The 21,592-nt window shown below is 44.4% G+C and overlaps 7 non-coding genes across 7 annotated transcripts; all 7 read left to right on the forward strand.

Moving 5' to 3' along the window:
• The first annotated feature begins 14,254 nt into the window (after nucleotides 1-14,254).
• Nucleotides 14,255-14,345, forward strand: Trnar-ccu (transfer RNA arginine (anticodon CCU)). Its single transcript is given in 2 exon segments — nucleotides 14,255-14,291; nucleotides 14,310-14,345. It is a non-coding gene; the product is annotated as a tRNA-Arg (tRNA).
• Nucleotides 14,346-14,577: 232 nt separating this feature from the next.
• On the forward strand, nucleotides 14,578-14,668 carry Trnar-ccu (transfer RNA arginine (anticodon CCU)). Its single transcript is given in 2 exon segments — nucleotides 14,578-14,614; nucleotides 14,633-14,668. It is a non-coding gene; the product is annotated as a tRNA-Arg (tRNA).
• A 793-nt stretch (nucleotides 14,669-15,461) lies between these two features.
• Trnar-ccu (transfer RNA arginine (anticodon CCU)) lies at nucleotides 15,462-15,552 on the forward strand. The gene is given in 2 exon segments: nucleotides 15,462-15,498; nucleotides 15,517-15,552. It is a non-coding gene; the product is annotated as a tRNA-Arg (tRNA).
• Nucleotides 15,553-16,182: 630 nt separating this feature from the next.
• Nucleotides 16,183-16,273, forward strand: Trnar-ccu (transfer RNA arginine (anticodon CCU)). Its single transcript is given in 2 exon segments — nucleotides 16,183-16,219; nucleotides 16,238-16,273. It is a non-coding gene; the product is annotated as a tRNA-Arg (tRNA).
• A 470-nt stretch (nucleotides 16,274-16,743) lies between these two features.
• Trnar-ccu (transfer RNA arginine (anticodon CCU)) lies at nucleotides 16,744-16,834 on the forward strand. Its single transcript is given in 2 exon segments — nucleotides 16,744-16,780; nucleotides 16,799-16,834. It is a non-coding gene; the product is annotated as a tRNA-Arg (tRNA).
• Nucleotides 16,835-17,627: 793 nt separating this feature from the next.
• Nucleotides 17,628-17,718, forward strand: Trnar-ccu (transfer RNA arginine (anticodon CCU)). The gene is given in 2 exon segments: nucleotides 17,628-17,664; nucleotides 17,683-17,718. It is a non-coding gene; the product is annotated as a tRNA-Arg (tRNA).
• Nucleotides 17,719-18,161: 443 nt separating this feature from the next.
• On the forward strand, nucleotides 18,162-18,252 carry Trnar-ccu (transfer RNA arginine (anticodon CCU)). Its single transcript is given in 2 exon segments — nucleotides 18,162-18,198; nucleotides 18,217-18,252. It is a non-coding gene; the product is annotated as a tRNA-Arg (tRNA).
• Nucleotides 18,253-21,592: the final 3,340 nt, after the last annotated feature.

A 21,592-nucleotide genomic window follows, 5' to 3' on the forward strand; every position in this document is an offset into this window, starting at 1 on the left:
GGGCATCACAAGACAGGGGGGCATGACAAGGCAAGGGGAACACCACCAGACAAGGGGGCATGACAAGGCAAGGGGACATCACAAGACAAGGGGGCATGACAAGACAAGGGGACATCACAAGACAAGGGGACATCACAAGACAAGGGGACATGACAAGACAAGGGGACATGACAAGGCAAGGGGACATGACAAGACAAGGGGACATGACAAGACAAGGGGGACATGACAAGACAAGGGTGACACCACAAGGCAAGGGGACATCACAAGACAGGGGACATCACAAGACAAGGGGACATCACAAGACAAGGGGGACATGACAAGACAAGGGGGCATGACAAGACAAGGGGGCATGACAAGACAAGGGGGCATGACAAGACAAGGGGGCATGACAAGACAAGGGGGCATGACAAGACAAGGGGACATGGCAAGACCAGGGGGCATGACAAGACAAGGGGGCATGACAAGACAAGGATACATCACAAGACAAGGAGACACCACAAGACAAGGGGGCATGTCTAGACACGGGGAACACCACAAAACACGGGGACATCACAAGACAAGGGTGACACCACAAGGCAAGGGGACATCACAAGACAAGGGGACATGACAAGACAAGGGGGCATGACAAGACAAGGGGGCATGACAAGACAAGGGGGCATGACAAGACAAGGGGACATCACAAGACAAGGGGGACATGACAAGACAAGGGGACATGACAAGACAAGGGGGCATGACAAGACAAGGGGGCATGACAAGACAAGGGGGACATGACAAGACAAGGGGACATCACAAGACAAGGGGGCATGACAAGACAAGGGGGCATGACAAGACAAGGGGGACATGACAAGACAAGGGATCATCACAAGACCAGGGGACATCACAAGAGAAGGGGACATCACAAGACAAGGGGACATCACAAGACAAGGGGACATCACAAGACAGGGGGGCATGACAAGGCAAGGGGAACACCACAAGACACGGGGGCATGACAAGACAAGGGGACATCACAAGACAAGGGATCACCACAGGACCAGGGGCCATGACAAGGCAAGGGGAACACCACAAGACAAGGGGACATGACAAGACAAGGGGACATCACAAGACAAGGGGGCATGACAAGACAAGGGGACATGACAAGACAAGGGGGCATGACAAATCAAGGGGACATGACAAGTCAAGGGGACATCACAAGACAGGGGACATCACAAGACAAGGGATCACCACAGGACCAGGGGCCATGACAAGGCAAGGGGAACACCACAAGACAAGGGGACATGACAAGACAAGGGGACATCACAAGACAAGGGGGCATGACAAGACAAGGGGACATGACAAGACAAGGGGGCATGACAAATCAAGGGGACACCACAAGACAAGGGGGCATGACAAGTCAAGGGGACATGACAAGACAAGGGGGCATGACAAGACAAGGGGGACATGACAAGACAAGGGGACATGACAAGTCAAGGGGACATGACAAGTCAAGGGGGACATGACAAGACAAGGGGACATCACAAGACAAGGGGGCATGACAAGACAAGGGGGCATGACAAGACAAGGGGGCATGACAAGTCAAGGGGACATGACAAGACAAGGGGGCATGACAAGACAAGGGGGACATGACAAGACAAGGGGACATGGCAAGACCAGGGGGCATGACAAGACAAGGGGACATGACAAGGCAAGGGGGACATGACAAGACAAGGGGGCATGACAAGTCAAGGGGACATGACAAGACAAGGGGGCATGACAAGTCAAGGGGACATGACAAGACAAGGGGACATGACAAGGCAAGGGGGACATGACAAGACAAGGGGGCATGACAAGGCAAGGGGGACATGACAAGACAAGGGGGCATGACAAGTCAAGGGGACATGACAAGACAAGGGGACATCACAAGACAAGGGGGCATGACAAGACAAGGGGGCATCACAAGACAAGGGGACATCACAAGACAAGGGGGCATGACAAGACAAGGGGGCATGACAAGACAAGGGGGCATGACAAGACAAGGGGGACATGACAAGACAAGAGGGGCATGACAAGTCAAGGGGACATGACAAGACAAGGGGGCATGACAAGACAAGGGGGACATGACAAGACAAGGGGGCATGACAAGTCAAGGGGACATGACAAGACAAGGGGACATCACAAGACAAGGGGACATGACAAGACAAGGGGACATGACAAGACAAGGGGACATCACAAGACAAGGGGGCATGACAAGACAAGGGGACATCACAAGACAAGGGGGCATGACAAGACAAGGGGACATCACAAGACAAGGGGACATCACAAGACAAGGGGACATGACAAGACAAGGGGGCATGACAAGACAAGGGGGACATGACAAGACAAGAGGGACATGACAAGACAAGGGGACATCACAAGACAAGGGGGCATGACAAGACAAGGGGGACATGACAAGACAAGAGGGGCATGACAAGTCAAGGGGACATGACAAGACAAGGGGACATGACAAGACAAGGGGGACATGACAAGACAAGGGGGCATGACAAGTCAAGGGGACATGACAAGACAAGGGGGCATGACAAGGCAAGGGGACATCACAAGACAAGGGGGCATGACAAGTCAAGGGGACATGACAAGACAAGGGGGCATGACAAGACAAGGGGACATCACAAGACAAGGGGGCATGACAAGTCAAGGGGACATGACAAGACAAGGGGGCATGACAAGGCAAGGGGACATCACAAGACAAGGGGGCATGACAAGTCAAGGGGGACATGACAAGACAAGGGGACATCACAAGACAAGGGGGCATGACAAGACAAGGGGGCATGACAAGACAAGGGGGCATGACAAGACAAGGGGGACATGACAAGACAAGAGGGACATGACAAGACAAGGGGACATCACAAGACAAGGGGGCATGACAAGACAAGGGGGACATGACAAGACAAGAGGGGCATGACAAGTCAAGGGGACATGACAAGACAAGGGGGCATGACAAGACAAGGGGGACATGACAAGACAAGGAGACACCACAAGACAAGGAGACAACACAAGACAAGGGGACATGACAAGACAAGGGGACATCACAAGACAAGGGGGCATGACAAGTCAAGGGGACATGACAAGACAAGGGGGCATGACAAGACAAGGGGACATCACAAGACAGGGGACATCACAAGACAAGGGGGCATGACAAGTCAAGGGGACATGACAAGACAAGGGGGCATGACAAGACAAGGGGGACATGACAAGACAAGGGATCATCACAAGACCAGGGGACATGACAAGACAAGGAGACAACACAAGACAAGGGGACATGACAAGACAAGGGGACATGACAAGACAAGGGGGCATGACAAGTAAAGGGGACATGACAAGACAAGAGGGACATGACAAGACAAGGGGGACATGACAAGACAAGGGGACACCACAAGACCAGGGGACACCACAAGACAAGGAGACACCACAAGAGAAGGGGACAACACAAGACAAGGGGACATGACAAGACAAGGGGACATGACAAGACCAGGGGGCATGACAAGACAAGGTGGCATGACAAGACAAGGGGACATGACAAGACAAGGGGGCATGACAAGACAAGGGGGACATGACAAGACAAGGGATCATCACCAGACCAGGGAACACCACAAGACAAGGAGACAACACAAGACAAGGGGACATGACAAGACAAGGGGACATGACAAGACAAGGGGGCATGACAAGTCAAGGGGACATGACAAGACAAGAGGGACATGACAAGACAAGGGGGACATGACAAGACAAGGGGACACCACAAGACCAGGGGACACCACAAGACAAGGAGACACCACAAGAGAAGGGGACAACACAAGACAAGGGGACATGACAAGACAAGGGGACATGACAAGACCAGGGGGCATGACAAGACAAGGGGGCATGACAAGACCAGGGGACATGACAAGACAAGGGGACATGGCAAGACCAGGGGGCATGACAAGACAAGGGGGCATGACAAGACAAGGGGGCATGACAAGTCAAGGGGACATGACAAGACAAGGGGGCATGACAAGACAAGGGGGACATGACAAGACAAGGAGACACCACAAGAGAAGGGGACAACACAAGACAAGGGGACATGACAAGACAAGGGGACATGACAAGACCAGGGGGCATGACAAGACAAGGAGACACCACAAGACCAGGGGACACCACAAGACAAGGAGACACCACAAGAGAAGGGGACAACACAAGACAAGGGGACATGACAAGACAAGGGGACATGACAAGACCAGGGGGCATGACAAGACAAGGGGGCATGACAAGACCAGGGGACATGACAAGACAAGGGGACATGGCAAGACCAGGGGGCATGACAAGACAAGGGGGCATGACAAGACAAGGGGGCATGACAAGTCAAGGGGACATGACAAGACAAGGGGGCATGACAAGACAAGGGGGACATGACAAGACAAGGAGACACCACAAGAGAAGGGGACAACACAAGACAAGGGGACATGACAAGACAAGGGGACATGACAAGACCAGGGGACACCACAAGACAAGGAGACACCACAAGAGAAGGGGACAACACAAGACAAGGGGACATGACAAGACAAGGGGACATGACAAGACCAGGGGGCATGACAAGACAAGGGGGCATGACAAGACCAGGGGACATGACAAGACAAGGGGACATGGCAAGACCAGGGGCCATGACAAGACAAGGGGGCATGACAAGACAAGGGGGCATGACAAGACAAGGGGGCATGACAAGACAAGGGGGCATGACAAGACAAGGGGGACATGACAAGACAAGGGGACATGGCAAGACCAGGGGGCATGACAAGACAAGGGGGCATGACAAGACAAGGATACATCACAAGACAAGGAGACACCACAAGACAAGGGGACATGTCTAGACACGGGGAACACCACAAAACACGGGGGCATGACAAGACAAGGATACATCACAAGACAATGAGACACCACAAGACAAGGGGACATCACAAGACAAGGGATCACCTCAAGACAAGGGGGACACCACAAGACAAGAGGGACATGCATGATAAGACAAGGGATCACCACAAGACACGAGGGCATGCATGGCAAGAAAAAGGGGGCATGACAAGACAAGGTGACACCACAAGACAATGAGCACCACAAGACAAGGGGACACCACAAGACAGGGGGCATGACAAGATAAGGGATCACCACAAGACAAGGGGACACCACAAGACAAGGGGACATGACAAAACAAGGGTGACACCACGAGACAAGGGGACATGACAAGACAAGGGCTCACCACAAGACAAGGGGGCATGACAAGACAAGGGATCACCTCAAGACAAGGGGGCTTGACAGGACAAGGGGACATCACAAGACAAGTGGACATCACAAGACAGGGGGGCATGACAAGACAAGGGATCACATCAAGACAAGGGATCACCACAAGACAAGGGGACACCACAAGAAAAGAGGGCATGGCAAGGCAAGGGGACATCACAAGACAAGAGGACATGACAAGATAAGGGATCACCACAAGACAAGGGGGCATCACAAGCCAAGGGGACACCACAGGATAAGGGGGGCATCACAAGACAAGGGGGCATCACAAGATAGGGGGGATCACAAGCCAAGGGGACATCACAAGACAAGGGATCACCACAAGCCAAGGGGACACCACAAGACAAGGGGACATGACAAGGCAAGGGGACATGACAAGACCAGGGGGCATGACAAGACAAGGGGGCATGACAAGTCAAGGGGACATCACAAGACACGGGGGCATGATAAGACAAGGGGACACCACAAGACAAGGGGACATCACAAGACAAGGGGACATCACAAGACAAGGGGACATCACAAGACAAGGGGACATCACAAGGCAAGGGGACATCACAAGACAGGGGACATCACAAGACAAGGGGACATCACAAGACAAGGGGACATCACAAGACAAGGGGGCATGATAAGACAAGGGGACACCACAAGACAAGGGGGACATGACAAGACAAGGGGACATCACAAGACAAGGGGACATCACAAGACAAGGGGACATCACAAGGCAAGGGGACATCACAAGACAGGGGACATCACAAGACAGGGGACATGACAAGACAAGGGGACATGACAAGACAGGGGGACATGACAAGACAGGGGGACATGACAAGACAGGGGGGCATGACAAGGCAAGGGGAACACCACAAGACACGGGGACATCACAAGACAAGGAAACATCACAAGACAAGGGGACATGACAAGACAGGGGGACATGACAAGACAGGGGGGCATGACAAGGCAAGGGGAACACCACAAGACACGGGGGCATGACAAGACAAGGGGACATCACAAGACAAGGGATCACCACAGGACCAGGGGACATCACAAGACAAGGGGGACATCACAAGACAAGGGTAATACGAATTGACAATGAGAATCAATAATGTTATATAATGTTGTTTCATTTTCTTTCTTTTTTTGTATTCTTAAGCTAGTACACTAGCAGTCAACAACCAGAGTGCATCCAATGTTAACAGGAACCAATATGACGTGAATTATGACATGACCGATCTCAATGCTAATATATTTTTAATTTAGTGTAAAAAGTTCCATACCAATTTGTCAACCGATAATTCCTCAAGTGTAGAGATATTAAATACCCAGCCAAGCATAGCATTCGCGACCCCCAAAATACAGTGTGGACATGAAGTATGCATTTACTACAAGGATAAGCATGTGGCGACGTTTCATGTTAGTCCATTTTGTGTGACGTGATTTCGTTTCCATGGAGCTTAAATTGATTATGGCTATCAAACGTGAACGAAGATGTCAGTTGTGCAAACGGATGACAGTTATTGTTGTGTTGGATGTAAGTGTGGGACGATGCGGATGTGTACTTTGAGCCTATATTGTGTGACATCCTTCAAGACCCCTAAATAAATCATTGGTTTGTGGCTCTCAAACTGTACGAGGATGTCAAATGTATCTTCTAATGACATTCACTTCATTGTGTTAAGTCAAGACTAAATATAGTATGGTGATTTAAATCCTTGTTTAATCCTCGTGAACACAACTATTAAGTGTCTGGTGTTTGTCCAGATTTGGATCTCAACATGAAGATGTTCTTACCTTTCATCGTTTATGCTGTGGCACTACCAGGCAGCCCAAGCCATGGTATGTATCCATTTTGTGTCCTTTACTAAACGTTACAAAGGATAGCCTTGTATAAAATGGTTTAAATAGTTGCTGCTGGTAGAAGATACGTCTGAACATTTGCCGAATCATGTGCAAACATTTGATACGTAGTGTGTAATCGATGGACGATCATCAACCACGTCCCCGACGCTGTCCGCCATATCTGAAGTCACCTCTTACGACCAGCATAGGTTGTTAGGGATCAATTTGAACCCGGAATCCAGACCCTGGGAATCTCAAGTAGTGAGTGAGTGAGTGAGTTTGGTTTAACGCCGCTTTTAACAGTATTCCAGTTATATCGCGGCGTGTCAGCTTAATGTGGGAGGAAAGCCCCAAGTGATGCAGGTCTCAGACGTTTACCACTTCAGTGAAACCCACGAGCACGGGTATGGTGCTGACAAACCTAGAAACATAATCGGGGCGAACCGGGATTCGAACCCACAATCATAGGTTTCTGGCGTGCCCAAGGGACGCAACTCTGCACAGCGAATCGCGGCGCCTTAGGCGCCTGAGACGACTGGGCCACCCGTGCCCCCCTCAAGTAGTAACCTCCGGGAGCAGGGGGTTAGTCTCTGTGACGTAGCCTGTTTGCCCAGTACATATTAGTGTCAGGACGTCTTGATATGACTGGAATATTGCTGACGTCGGCGTCAAATTAACACCGCAAGAAAGGTATGAGTGGGTATGGTTTTACGCCTCTTTCGGCACTTTTGTTGTGATATTACTTCAAAATGGGCTTTATACACTATATCCATGAAATCGGTTCTGGGCTTTCGGCGTGACGAGCGATAGCTTTCAACCTCTACTCAACTCAAATCAAATTCAATTTATTACAACTTCAGATCATTTACAATGATATATGAAGCGTGCCATAGCAACAAATTGAAATAGATAGCACTGACAGGTGAAGGTGTGTACATCATAGTCAATTTAATCAGCAGCAACGGTTATTTGACAATGATATCAAATCATGGTTTTCAAAAAAAAGTTGTTATTTGTTTTTACACTTGTAGTCCCAATACAATAATAATATCCAAGATGAACAGGCAATCTGTGTTATTCTTGACTTTACAGGTGGTATAGATAGCTGGAGAGGGAGTACATAGTCTTCAAGTCTACAATGTTATATGAAGTGTAGCATAGATATAAATTTAGGTTAAGGGTGGCATTGGCAGGTGAAGGTGTGTTTGTTTGCTAGTTGTTAAACTCCGCATTCAGCAATACCCCAGCTATAGGACGGCGGTCTGTAAATAATCGAGTCTGGACCAGACAATCCAGTGATTGAAGTCATGAGCATCGATCCATGTAAATGAGATACGATGACATTCATCAACCAAGTCAGCGAGCCTGACCACCCGACCTCGATAGCATGGGTTGCTGAAGACCATTTCTAACCCGGAATCTTCACGGGTCGGTGGAGGTGTGTACATGATATCAATTGGTCAACAACAACAACTTTTTAACAATTGTGGTACTTCATGGTTTTCCAAATTTTAGCAGTTTCAATTATAATTCTAACTCAGTATTACTATCCAAAATGAACTGGCAATCTTTGATAGCATTAACAACTAGGCTACCCCGCCGTCCTTAAAAGCAGAGCGTCCGCCCGGAGAGCGGAAGGTCCGGGGTTCGATCCCCGGCCGCGTCATACAAAAAGACGTTTAAAGATGGTACTTGTTGTTACCCTGTCTGGCGCTCGGCATTTAGGGGCTAAAAAAAGGACTGGTCGGCTCGGAGTCAGTATAGTGTCTGAGTGGGGTATTCATGTTAAACTGCGGCATAGTATCTCATTGTGCTAGCACTATACATCGGCATCAGTCCGGACTAGTACAAGCAGCCACACACACACACGTGCATGCACGTCGCTATATAAGTGCAATAATCTTGGACGCGACGTTAAACCCCATTTCACCTCACCTCACCTCACCTCACCTTAAAAGCATATATGCTGGCCGAGAGGGGCCGTATTATCGTGGATATTGCGTGGATCGATGCTCATGATATCGATAACTGGATTGCCTGGTCCAGAATTGATTAATAACAGACCGCCGTCATATAGCTGGAATACTGCTGAGTGCGGCGTTAAACAACAAACCAACCAACCAACCAACGATCCAGGGCCGCGTCATGGAAAAAATCTTTGTTGCTCGGCATGAAGGGGATGAAACAAGGACAGGTCGGGTCGGAGACAGAATACTGTGTCTGATTGAGGTATCCATGTTAAACAACCGCATACTATTTCACATGCATACGCACACACAAACGCACACACACACACACACACACACACACACACACGTACTTTAGCATCATGGAGTGTCACCTGTTAAGATGCAGATGCAGATGCAGATCTTGATCAGTGCACCAAAAGTTTTGTTTTGTTTGTTTGATGTTTAACACTGCATTCAGCAATATTTCAGCTACATGACGGTGGTCTGTAAATAATTGAGTCTGGACCAGACAATCAAGTGATTGACATGAGCATCGATCCACATAATTGGAATAGATGACATGCATCAAATAAGTCAGCGAGCCTGACCCCTCGATCCCGCTAGTCGCCTCTTACGCACCAAAAGTGCTACCACGGCATTAGCTTACAAATGTCGAGATTGTTTTAATACTCAATACGTTATGGTCTTTGTAGGATCTTCTGAAATGATGGTCTTAACAGACAGTGGTGATGATGAACAGGGAAAGGTAACCCTGTGCAACATTGAGGAATATATCAGCTGCCGCACAATGCCTGTATCTGCACCATCGCCACGGTGTCCTGTCTATGATCCGGTGGAAGATTTTATCTACTGGACTGACTTTCACCTGGACTCTGTTTCTAGAGTCAGAACTTCTGGAGCAGAACATGAAAGCAAGTGGAAGACATTTACAGCCGGTATTTCTCTCTTCTTTGACAAGTTCCCTCGTTTTGTAGTTTGATATATTTTCTAAGTATTCCTTTGTCATTGTAAAGATTGCAGCAATAGTCAACACACCAGAAATCGGTTTCACACATTGTATATATGTTGGGAATATCACCCGGATGTCGTCGGGACCAGCAAACGGGTTACAACCAGGCTATCCCACCTAATGGGAGGCATCATCAGGTGAAAAAATAACGCCCTGAAATTATATTGTTGTTGATATTTAATAAATCCTGGCGTTTGAGAGCACTACGAAACCTGCCTGCGTAAAGACATGCGTCAAGGTCGCGTTAGGTGAACAGCGCAAGGTGGCGGCCCAATCAAAATGAAGGATGAGGGGGTTCTTGAGTCGATCAGAGTGAGTGAGTATGGTTTTACGCCGCTTTATCAAGGCGGGGGGAACACCTGAAATGGGCTTCACACATTGTACCCATATGGGGAATCGAACCCGGGTCTTCGGCGTGACGAGCGAACGCTTTGACCACTAGGCTACACCACCGCCTCTACGCTCAAAAAGGCCACTCTTTTGTGGCAGTTTTCTTTGACATAACACAATTCTGATCAAAAAACGAAGCCGAATTGTTTTAGAAAGCAACATGGGTACAATGTGTGAAGTCCATTTCTGGTGTCCCTCGTGATATTGGAATATTGCTAAAAGCGGCTCGAAATCAAACTCACTCACACACTCTGATCGACTCAAGACCCCCCTTATCCTTCAATTTCACTAGGCCGCCACCTTTCGCTGTTCACCTGACGCGACCTTGACGAATATCTTGACTTAAGACAGGTTTCGTATCTGAGTAAACGATCTGATATCATTAAAACTGGAACAAGTAAAATTTTGAGATGATACACATTTTACACCTATTTTCAGGCCCATATGGATTAGCCATAGATTCGTCGTTGAGGGTGCTGTTCATTGTGATCGGCTCATCATTGTCCAAAATTAATGTCTCAACAAAAGTGACCACAAAAGTCCGTGATTTACTCTCCAGTTCAACTACAATTGCGATTGATGCAGAAACAAAGTAAGAAATCAGTGTCGTGACTTAACCTTTTCAGCAGAGTGTGTCACCTTTAGAAAATAACTTTTTTGTTCGAAATGTCAGCTTCGGCGTTTAATTTCATTCTGAGAAACATGCATTTTTTTATTCCTGAATGGTGATATTAATATTCATGGATAATTTTCCCTTGTCTGAAATAGTGTCCATTGAAATAACTTTGTTTTCAAAATTGCAGGAAGTTAATTGTGGCTGGTTCATCAGGTTTAATGATAATGAATTATGATGGCACCGGGTCAACATCTTTACCTGTGAAAGCAACAACAGTTACATTCGACCCAAAAGGTAAATTGATATAACAAGTCCATGAATAATGTACCGATGTAGGATATACACACTATCAAAGGCAGAAGGCCTTCTGTCGGCTGTCCAAAAACTTCGTCACAGCTGCTATGACGTCATCGTTGTGAAATGCCCGCTGAACTAGCAATATGACGCTGTCATTCGCCGGTCGTGCATCATTATAGCTTGGATTCTCTGGATAATTGTTTTGCTGACATAACAACCCTTCCAGGTCAGAGTCGTTTTCAAGTCTCTCCACAACAGGCTTAAACTCTGCTGCCCACTTTTTTTATGTTTTTTACTGTGGTACAAGAAAAGGCATCTTTCCGTAGTGTTGTTCTCATATTTTTTAAAGGACGGCTTTTGGTGTGAAGTCTTTTCCTGCAAGTACTTGATCACTGTGACCCATGAAGATCCGGGGTAGAATATGTGTTCAGCAACCCATGCTTGCCGTAAAAGGTGACTATGCTTGTCATAAGAGGCGACTAGCGGGATCGGGTGGTCAGGCTCGCTGACGTGGTTGATGCATGTCATCGATGCCAATTGCGTGGATCGATGCTCATGATATCAATCTCTGGATTGACTGGTCCAGACTCGATTATTTATACAGACCGCCGTCATATAGCTGGGATATTGCTGAGTGTGGCGTTAAACAACAAACCCACCACCACTTGTATATACCAAAACTGTCAGCCATGTCCTGAAATATTCTTTCCTCATCGAACGTTTGGTTTGTCAAATAACGATATAATTCCCAAAATACTTCTGACGCCACATTGCAAACTAATTATCTTGAATGTCCCTTATACTACTGAAGTAGTTATGTTGTGATGGTGTACCAGCATTTATGTCATGAGGCTTTTGCTGGCGATAGTGGTAAATTTGGAAACTACCAAAATTCCTTCTGGCATAATTTGACTATCCTATTTTGTCTACCATCTGCCCATTATAATATGAAGAATCCTACAAACATATTTTGACCCTAAATAATAGCTTGAAATCCTATTGAAGGAAAATCCCAATCCTAGCAAACATGGCCTCTTAGGAAAGGTTAAAGCCAGTTGGAAAATACGGCACTTGTGAAATAATAATAACTGGGCAATGTTTTAAATGCATCGATACAAAGACCAAATGTGTGCATTACTGCATTTATGAACGCTATATATGTAGGAATTCAAACCGTGATGATTATAAAAGACTGAAGGCTGTGGTTACTCAAAGCATTTCTGCCTTGAAGTTTCTCAAAGGCATCGCTAGTCTTTTGTGTGAATACAAATTCTCCAGTTCCATCACGTAACTTCAATGGTTTGAAGGGGCGGTCGGGTAGCCTAGTGGTTAAAGCGTTCGCTCGTCACGCCGAAGACCCGGGTTCGATTCCCAACATGGGTACAATGTGTGAAGCCCATTTCTGGTGTCCCCCGCCGTGATATTGCTGGAATATTGCTAAAAGCGGCGTAAAACCATACTCACTCACTCACTCACTCAATGGTTTGAAACAGGACTAACATGGCTGTTATCACTAAATACACGTGAGCTTATGTACCTCCGGTAATCTGGTTTCATATAAACAAAAAGTAGAGCTCAGGTCATTTCTGGAAGGAATCTTTGCAATGTATTTTGAGTTTAGTTGGAATGCTGTTGTAACAAGTCATCACGAGATGACATATCCCCTTGGCTACTTCTACCCCACTTTAGGTTCATTGCCATTGGATACCTTCAGTTCAGTATTTTTCAAAATCTCAAGTTATCAAAACGCATCATCTCACCAGTAGACGGATCTGTATAGCACGTTTTATCCTGAAATATTCAACGGTTTTGGAGTACTACCCTCCTTTTTAGCAAAGTCCAATTTGTCGTCATGAAAACATAAAAAAATGAAAAAAATAAAAATCCCAAAAGGAACCAGTGCCTCATTAGTCTGATCTATGTAGCAAGTTTCAACGAGAAATATTTAACGGTTTTGTGTTCTGCTCTGTAAACGGAAAACGGACGGCTGACAGACGAACGCTATAAAAGGGCCTAAATGTTTGATGTTTATTTGGGAAATATAAATAGTGAGTGAGTGAGTATGGTTTTACGCCGCTTTTAGCAATATTCCAGCAATATCACGGCGGGGGACACCAGAAATGGGCTTCACACATTGTACCCATGTCGGGAATCGAACCCAGGTCTTCGGCGTGACGAGCGAATGCTTTAACCACTAGGCTACCCGACTGCCACGCGATATAAATAGGAAAACAGGAAGCTGAATCATATGGACCGTATTTTATACAATGTCCACTTACCTAATTCCCATTGACTGTTTTCCGGTAGATAATGGTTAAGGAAATTGTCTTTGTGCTTTGCATTACACAATATTTTGATCATATTTTTGTAATATTGTTAACCCTTGCTTGTTAGTGTAGTCCTGCATTTCGTGAAACGTGTACAGAAAATGTGAAACTTCGTTAGTCCGGAAATCCCACCGATTTAGTTTTGAACGTTCTTGTTGACCAAAGGATTTATTACTCTTCAACAATAATCGTTAATTTAGAAATTTGTTCTTCCTCTAATTTTTAACCGGATACCTTGTCGTCCGGAGTTTCTCTGTGTAGCATTTTGTCAAACAATGTTCTACAAACAACACCTTGTCTTTTCTTAAATTGACCTTGACAAACGGTAGACACTGTAAGAAAATGGCACTCACATTTGCTTCATATTTAACATAAATGGATTTGTAATCGCTCTCTTTAACGCGCACCAGTGTAGAGAAAACATATTGTGTCTCCAGTCATCCAGAAATTCGGGTGTTGCACTGTTTAGAAGAGTTTGTAATCCCAAATGTAGAAAACAGCTTGTATTTGCCAAGCCCACGTGGCCCAATGGATAAGGCACCGGCCTCCTACTCAAAGTCAGTGTTGATAGCCGGGGATTGCGGGTTCGAGTCCCGTCGTGGGTAGTATATTTTTGAAAGTCTTTTCTTAAATTGACCTTGACAAACGGTAGACACTGTAAGAAAATAGCACTCACATTTGTTTCATATTTAACAGAAATAGATTTGTAATCGCTTTCTTTAACGCGCACCAGTGTAGAGAAAACATACTGTGTTTCGAAGAATCAAAAAATTCGGGTGTTGCACTGTTTAGAAGAGTTTGTTATCCCAAACGTAGAACACAGCTGGTATTTGTCAAGCCCACGTGGCCCAATGGATAAGGCACCGGCCTCCTAAGCAAAGTCAGTGTTGATAGCCGGGGATTGCGGGTTCGAGTCCCGTCGTGGGTAGTATATTTTTGAAAGTCTTTTCTTAAATTGACCTTGACAAACGGTAGACACTGTAAGAAATGACACTCACATTTGCTGAATATTTAACACAAATAGATTTGTAATCGCTTTCCTTAACGCACACCAGTGTAGAGAAAACATATTGTATCTCCAGTAATCAAGAAATTCGGGTGTTGCACTGTTTGAACAAAGACAGTGTTGATAGCCGGGGATTGCGGGTTCGAGTCCCGTCGTGGGTAGTACATTTTTGAAAGTCTTTTCTTAAACTGACCTTGACAAACGGTAGACACTTTAAAAAATGACACTCACATTTGCTTTATATTTAACACAAATAGATTTGTAATCGCTTTCTTTAACGCGCACCAGTGTAGAGAAAACATACTGTGTCTCCAGTCATCCAGAAATTCGGGTGTTGCACTGTTTAGAAGAGTTTGTTATCCCAAACGTAGAAAACAGCTTGTATTTGTCAAGGCAACGTGGCCCAATGGATAAGGCACCGGCCTCCTACTCAAAGTCAGTGTTGATAGCCGGGGATTGCGGGTTCGAGTCCCGTCGTGGGTAGTATATTTTTGAAAGTCTTTTCTTAAATTGACCTTGACAAACGGTAGACACTGTAAGAAAATGGCACTCACATTTGCTTCATATTTAACATAAATGGATTTGTAATCGCTCTCTTTAACGCGCACCAGTGTAGAGAAAACATATTGTGTCTCCAGTCATCCAGAAATTCGGGTGTTGCACTGTTTAGAAGAGTTTGTAATCCCAAATGTAGAAAACAGCTTGTATTTGCCAAGCCCACGTGGCCCAATGGATAAGGCACCGGCCTCCTACTCAAAGTCAGTGTTGATAGCCGGGGATTGCGGGTTCGAGTCCCGTCGTGGGTAGTATATTTTTGAAAGTCTTTTCTTAAATTGACCTTGACAAACGGTAGACACTGTAAGAAAATAGCACTCACATTTGTTTCATATTTAACAGAAATAGATTTGTAATCGCTTTCTTTAACGCGCACCAGTGTAGAGAAAACATACTGTGTTTCGAAGAATCAAAAAATTCGGGTGTTGCACTGTTTAGAAGAGTTTGTTATCCCAAACGTAGAACACAGCTGGTATTTGTCAAGCCCACGTGGCCCAATGGATAAGGCACCGGCCTCCTAAACAAAGATAGTGTTGATAGCCGGGGATTGCGGGTTCGTGGCCACGTGGCCCAATGGATAAGGCACCGGCCTCCTAAACAAAGATAGTGTTGATAGCCGGGGATTGCGGGTTCGAGTCCCGTCGTGGGTAGTAAATTTTTGAAAGTCTTTTCTTAAATTGACCTTGACAAACGGTAGACACTTTAAAAAATGACACTCACATTTGCTGAATATTTAACACAAATAGATTTGTAATCGCTTTCTTTAACGCGCACCAGTGTAGAGAAAACATACTGTGTTTCGAAGAATCAAAAAATTCGGGTGTTGCACTGTTTAGAAGAGTTTGTTATCCCAACTGTAGAAAACAGCTTGTATTTGTCAAGCCCACGTGGCCCAATGGATAAGGCACCGGCCTCCTAAGCAAAGTCAGTGTTGATAGCCGGGGATTGCGGGTTCGAGTCCCGTCGTGGGTAGTATATTTTTGAAAGTCTTTTCTTAAATTGACCTTGACAAACGGTAGACACTGTAAGAAATGACACTCGCATTTGCTGAATATTTAACACAAATAGATTTGTAATCGCTTTCCTTAACGCACACCAGTGTAGAGAAAACATATTGTATCTCCAGTAATCAAGAAATTCGGGTGTTGCACTGTTTGAACAAAGACAGTGTTGATAGCCGGGGATTGCGGGTTCGAGTCCCGTCGTGGGTAGTACATTTTTGAAAGTCTTTTCTTAAACTGACCTTGACAAACGGTAGACACTTTAAAAAATGACACTCACATTTGCTTTATATTTAACACAAATAGATTTGTAATCGCTTTCTTTAACGCGCACCAGTGTAGAGAAAACATACTGTGTTTCGAAGAATCAAGAAATTCGGGTGTTGCACTGTTTAGAAGAGTTTGTTATCCCAAACGTAGAACACAGCTGGTATTTGTCAAGCCCACGTGGCCCAATGGATAAGGCACCGGCCTCCTAAGCAAAGTCAGTGTTGATAGCCGGGGATTGCGGGTTCGAGTCCCGTCGTGGGTAGTATATTTTTGAAAGTCTTTTCTTAAATTGACCTTGACAAACGGTAGACACTGTAAGAAATGACACTCACATTTGCTGAATATTTAACACAAATAGATTTGTAATCGCTTTCCTTAACGCACACCAGTGTAGAGAAAACATATTGTATCTCCAGTAATCAAGAAATTCGGGTGTTGCACTGTTTGAACAAAGACAGTGTTGATAGCCGGGGATTGCGGGTTCGAGTCCCGTCGTGGGTAGTACATTTTTGAAAGTCTTTTCTTAAACTGACCTTGACAAACGGTAGACACTTTAAAAAATGACACTCACATTTGCTTTATATTTAACACAAATAGATTTGTAATCGCTTTCTTTAACGCGCACCAGTGTAGAGAAAACATACTGTGTCTCCAGTCATCCAGAAATTCGGGTGTTGCACTGTTTAGAAGAGTTTGTTATCCCAAACGTAGAAAACAGCTTGTATTTGTCAAGGCAACGTGGCCCAATGGATAAGGCACCGGCCTCCTACTCAAAGTCAGTGTTGATAGCCGGGGATTGCGGGTTCGAGTCCCGTCGTGGGTAGTATATTTTTGAAAGTCTTTTCTTAAATTGACCTTGACAAACGGTAGACACTGTAAGAAAATGGCACTCACATTTGCTTCATATTTAACATAAATGGATTTGTAATCGCTCTCTTTAACGCGCACCAGTGTAGAGAAAACATATTGTGTCTCCAGTCATCCAGAAATTCGGGTGTTGCACTGTTTAGAAGAGTTTGTAATCCCAAATGTAGAAAACAGCTTGTATTTGCCAAGCCCACGTGGCCCAATGGATAAGGCACCGGCCTCCTACTCAAAGTCAGTGTTGATAGCCGGGGATTGCGGGTTCGAGTCCCGTCGTGGGTAGTATATTTTTGAAAGTCTTTTCTTAAATTGACCTTGACAAACCGGCCTCCTAAACAAAGATAGTGTTGATAGCCGGGGATTGCGGGTTCGAGTCCCGTCGTGGGTAGTAAATTTTTGAAAGTCTTTTCTTAAATTGACCTTGACAAACCGGCCTCCTAAACAAAGATAGTGTTGATAGCCGGGGATTGCGGGTTCGAGTCCCGTCGTGGGTAGTAAATTTTTGAAAGTCTTTTCTTAAATTGACCTTGACAAACGGTAGACACTTTAAAAAATGACACTCACATTTGCTGAATATTTAACACAAATAGATTTGTAATCGCTTTCTTTAACGCGCACCAGTGTAGAGAAAACATACTGTGTTTCGAAGAATCAAAAAATTCGGGTGTTGCACTGTTTAGAAGAGTTTGTTATCCCAACTGTAGAAAACAGCTTGTATTTGTCAAGCCCACGTGGCCCAATGGATAAGGCACCGGCCTCCTAAGCAAAGTCAGTGTTGATAGCCGGGGATTGCGGGTTCGAGTCCCGTCGTGGGTAGTATATTTTTGAAAGTCTTTTCTTAAATTGACCTTGACAAACGGTAGACACTGTAAGAAATGACACTCGCATTTGCTGAATATTTAACACAAATAGATTTGTAATCGCTTTCCTTAACGCACACCAGTGTAGAGAAAACATATTGTATCTCCAGTAATCAAGAAATTCGGGTGTTGCACTGTTTGAACAAAGACAGTGTTGATAGCCGGGGATTGCGGGTTCGAGTCCCGTCGTGGGTAGTACATTTTTGAAAGTCTTTTCTTAAACTGACCTTGACAAACGGTAGACACTTTAAAAAATGACACTCACATTTGCTTTATATTTAACACAAATAGATTTGTAATCGCTTTCTTTAACGCGCACCAGTGTAGAGAAAACATACTGTGTTTCGAAGAATCAAGAAATTCGGGTGTTGCACTGTTTAGAAGAGTTTGTTATCCCAAACGTAGAAAACAGCTTGTATTTGTCAAGGCAACGTGGCCCAATGGATAAGGCACCGGCCTCCTACTCAAAGTCAGTGTTGATAGCCGGGGATTGCGGGTTCGAGTCCCGTCGTGGATAGTATATTTTTGAAAGTCTTTTCTTAAATTGACCTTGACAAACGGTAGACACTGTAAGAAAATGGCACTCACATTTGCTTCATATTTAACATAAATGGATTTGTAATCGCTCTCTTTAACGCGCACCAGTGTAGAGAAAACATATTGTGTCTCCAGTCATCCAGAAATTCGGGTGTTGCACTGTTTAGAAGAGTTTGTAATCCCAAATGTAGAAAACAGCTTGTATTTGCCAAGCCCACGTGGCCCAATGGATAAGGCACCGGCCTCCTGGTTGCCTCCCTTGTTGAGTCACAACGTGGAAGGATATTGCAAGTGCTCTGCTATTTATTGTAAGTACTTCTATCTTTGTGGAAATATTTGACTGTTGTTATGAAGGTGTGTTCATATATGTTTCAAGATTACATCTGAACGAGTAATTGGAGAAAATAGAAACTATGAGCCACCAGGCTGGGGGGCAAAGGCCACCCCCTAGTCAGGTCATCAACAACAATGGCCGCCATCGTGTTTATCAAAAAGAAAACATTGTTCGGGTTCATTATGACAACCAGATTCGCCCTAAAGCATTTGAGCTTTGCAAGGTGTTGGAACAAGAACTTGGAGACAATACTGTGTACTGCTGTACACCTAGAAATAACAATTATTTTGAAATTACTCTAGCGGAAAATGCGCTAGTAAAATCACTTGGAGAGTCTGTTGTAGTTGATAATCAAATATACAAACTTTCGCCTCTCGTGAACAACAGAGTTGTAGTTTCATTTATGAACTTGCCCAGCTATACCACAGATGAGGAAATTAGAAACGTCCTACATGCGTTTGGAATAATTGAAGTGGATACCATCCACAGGAGGAAAATCCATGGCACTAATTGGGAAGATGGTACAAGATATACACAAGTAAAATTTCCAACAGGGATCCGCAGTCTTCCCTATAGCGTCAAATTCAGGACACATGAAGGTTTTGATTTTTTCAGAGTTATCCACAATGAGCAAATCAAAGTATGCTACCACTGCCTTTCAGACCAACACGAAAAAAAGATGTGTCCAAACATTGTATGCAGGAACTGCGGGAACCAAGGACATCTTCAAAATAACTGTCGTGTTCCAAAATGTCATAGATGTAAACTGAAACCGGTAGAGTGTGATTGCTATGGGTATGATGATGTTTCTGATGACATTGATAACGATAATCATGATGATCATGATAAGGATGAGGAAAATGACGTTGATATTGGCATCATGGACACAGAGACGGATGCAACTCTAGCAAGGTGGCCTATTCGTGATGAATTATCAATTGAAGATGACAAAGATCAAGAAAGGGTGGATGGAATTGTAGATGTCCCAGAGGAAGACAAAGAGGAAAGGTCACAAGATAAATATGTAACCAATTTTGTGACTGACTCAAACAATGAAACACAAAATATTGTCAATGAACTACTATTTGAAATCGTTGACAGAAGTTTACATGTTGGCAAATGTAGTTCTGATGCCAAAAAACATGTATCTCCTTCTAGTGCTCACTTAGTGAATGATGTAACAGACACACTGTTAGATATTGTACAGAAAGTTAATCTTAAACATCATGACAATAGTGAGGTTGTAGATGTTCATGATGGCATGGCAGTCTCGAATGAGATCAATCACAATGTTCTTTCACAGCCATACCGTGGGGATGGTGCCCCAGGAAGCGTGAAAGGGAAATGGAAAATATCCAAGCCCGATGAAGAGGTAATTAGGGCACATGTTGGGGGAAGAGCCCCTAGAAAAAAGAATGTTGTTAAATCTCGAAAAGGGAAAAAATATAGATGAAACACATGTTGAAGTATAATATGCATCTCTCATTGCTCATCATGTTCAGTATATGGTCATGGAATGTCAATGGTTTGAGAGATGTTGGTAAATTTGAAAAAGTGATGTCACTTATAAATAGTTCACATGTTGATATAGCATTCTTACAGGAAACGTTTTGGGACCGAACATTTGTTGAAAACTATCAACATATGTGGGCCGGGAAAATTTTATTTAGTAACTCAACCAACATAAATCGCAGGGGTGTAGCTATATTAGTATCCAAAAATTTTCAACATGAAGTTAGAATGATAGCACACGATTCTGAAGGCAGACTATTAAAAGCAGAAATTGATGTGGATGATAAAAAATATTATTTACTCAATGTTTATGCTCCTAATGGTTTAGAAGAAAAGTTAACATTTTACAAAGAGCTAGAAGGATGGTTAGAACCAAGTAATATGTTTGTAGGGGGAGATTTTAATGATATAATAGATCCTGTTTTGGATAAAGGCATTAACAATAAAACATTCAATCTAAGAAGTAGTGACACTCTTATTTCCATAATTCAAAAATATTGTATGGTTGATGTATGGAGACACAAAAATTATGATAAAAAGGAGTTCTCCCGAACCCAAACAGTAAATGGTGTTTTAAAACAATCCAGAATTGACTTTTTTCTCTTATCCAGACATCTTTTACATAGTGTTATACATTGTTATATCAAATACTGTAAAATGAGCGATCACAACATTGTTTCACTGAAGGTTGATCTCAGTAACATAGAAAAGGGTCCAGGAGTTTGGATTTTTAATAATCAGCTGTTAGAAGATGGTATCTTTTATAATAAAATTCGTCATATTATTGAGGAAGCAAAAGTATGTCCACTTTTTACATCAGAGCCACTTATGTGGTGGGACAACTTGAAATATCAATTTAAAAAGTTTTCAAAATCTTATTCAAGCAAAAAAAGTAGACTGGCAAAAAATGATT

This window comes from Haliotis cracherodii, unplaced genomic scaffold (genome assembly GCF_022045235.1).
Source record: "Haliotis cracherodii isolate W230 unplaced genomic scaffold, xgHalCrac1.p SCAF_1, whole genome shotgun sequence".
Taxonomy (NCBI): domain Eukaryota; kingdom Metazoa; phylum Mollusca; class Gastropoda; order Lepetellida; family Haliotidae; genus Haliotis; species Haliotis cracherodii.